Source organism: Buceros rhinoceros, unplaced genomic scaffold (genome assembly GCF_000710305.1).
Source record: "Buceros rhinoceros silvestris isolate BGI_N320 unplaced genomic scaffold, ASM71030v1 scaffold19690, whole genome shotgun sequence".
Classification (NCBI taxonomy): domain Eukaryota; kingdom Metazoa; phylum Chordata; class Aves; order Bucerotiformes; family Bucerotidae; genus Buceros; species Buceros rhinoceros.
This window is the reverse complement of record NW_010388128.1, coordinates 32,722-34,728: the sequence shown is the minus strand read 5'-3', so window position 1 is coordinate 34,728 and position 2,007 is coordinate 32,722. Positions and strand designations below refer to the sequence as shown.

Genomic DNA, 2,007 nt, shown 5'->3' with positions numbered 1-2,007 from the left:
CCTGGATAAGCTGTGGCTGCCGCCTCCTGGAAAAGTTCAAGGCCAGGTTGGACGGGGCTTTGAGCAACCTGGTCTAGTGTAAGGTGTCCCTGGCCATGGCAGGGGGCTTAGAACCAGATGATATTTAAGATGGTACTAGATCATATTTAATGTCCCTTCCAACCCAAATCATTCTATGATTCTATGACAATTCTATGGCTTTCCTGGGATGTCCTCCACACAGCTGACAAAGCGCTGGCTGAAATCATCACCCTGGGTGAGAACTACCTTTATCCTTAACACAAACCCTCACCTCATGCTTGGCTGCTGCTGCAGCCTCAGGCTGGGAGCTCCCCCGAGGGCAGTGCCCTGGGCTTGTCTGTCCCAGCCTGGAAGTATTCTGTATGGACCTGGAGATCTGCACCCAGGGGATGCTGCGGCTGGCAGGCAGCCAGCCAGGTTAACAGGATGTGTGGAGAGCAGGGCAGTAAGGGACAGGAGTATTTTCACTCTGTTGACTTGGGTGATTTGGCATGCAGGCTGGACCCTGAGCAAGCTCAGTGGCTTTTTTGCATTCCTCTTGCCAGGAGAAGACACTGCTGCGGGCAGGAGTGGTTCTGTTTCTCTTGTGGGAAGCAGAGAGATGGACAGGCTTTTCCCCCTTCACCAAAGTTACTATGAAATAAAGATTTTTTACTAAAATTCCCCACTCCATCTTGTTGCCTCGAACACCAGCCCATAAAAGCACTTTTTTGAAAAAGCCCATCTGATCGGGGCAAAGAAATGAGAGTGTAGGATAAACACAGCCAATGGGCATTACAGCTGGGACTTTTTTCTTTAGTCACAGTGCTCCTGCTATGAAAAAAAGAGATTTATTATTTTACTGTTCATCTAACTGGATTGATTACACATAAGTTATGGTTTTAGAGAGTTCAATAAGCAAGAAACATATGATACGTATTAAATCATAGCCTATATTCAGAAATACGTCAGTCCCCTTTTTTCTTGATAGACTGACATCTTGCCCTTATCTTTAGTGTATTAGCTACCCCTTAAACCATTGGTTAGCTAATAGCCAAGTATGAAGTATCCAACACACTCTTCAACTGATGTCTGTGTACTAAATTTAGAGCAGTTTGGAAGCAGGCAGATAAAGTCGTCAAGCAGAAGCACAAGGGAAATGTAATTGATGTGAAGGATACTTCACTACATGGTGAGCTTCTGCTACTGTTAGTTCTCCAGCACTAAGCATTTTAAGAAAAATTAGGAACATTTTTACACAGATGGAAAAAAAAAATATTCATTCTGAAGAGGCAAAATGTCATTGAATAGTCACTGTTTTCTGATGTACTTTAGATGACGATCTTCATAGATCTGCAGAAAGCTCTAGTTTGATGGGCATGCGTTAACACAAATATTGTCATATCTTACAGAAGACCATTCCTACTTTAAGAAAAAACAAATGTTCTTCCTCAAACTATTGTGATTTTAGAAGACATACGTTGATAACTTCCACTATCCTGATAGACTTTATTATAAGCATGGTATTTAGAATATTTTTTTGGACTAAATACGCAGAGCTCTCCTTATAAGGCAAATTGTGCCTGTTTGGGCCTTGCAGGTGCAGCCCTTTGTCCGAGGGGCAGAAACAGGAGACAGAACTAGTGATTTTAGCCTGAAAGGGCTATTAAGGTGACTCTACTCCAGCCTGGGGTTCTGGACACAAACATGTTAAAAACGCACTTAGAAGAACTCTTATCTCTTACAGACTCTTTAGTGGCTGTATTATTCCCTGACATATTCTAGAGCACAATCTACCTAGCGATTATTTTTGCTATGCTGGACATGCAGTATTTTAGTCTTTAAGCTTTAACCAACTGTATAAACCTGCAAACAAATTAGGGAGAGCCCCTCCACATTCAAGAAATCAAACCTCCCCCGTTTGTGTGATTGCAGGATTGTTGCAGGATTATGCTCATAGAGGAGACAAGCAAATGCACAGCATTATTCACATAAGCGGCATTTCTG

The 2,007-nt window shown here is 42.7% G+C and overlaps 1 protein-coding gene across 1 annotated transcript in view; it reads right to left on the bottom strand.

The window, feature by feature from the left end:
• The window catches only part of ADPRHL1 (ADP-ribosylhydrolase like 1), a gene marked incomplete at its 3' end in the record, with an annotated part of 15,139 nt that overhangs the window by 12,656 nt on the left and 476 nt on the right, over window positions 1-2,007 (bottom strand). The gene's annotated exons all lie outside the window — the stretch shown is intronic.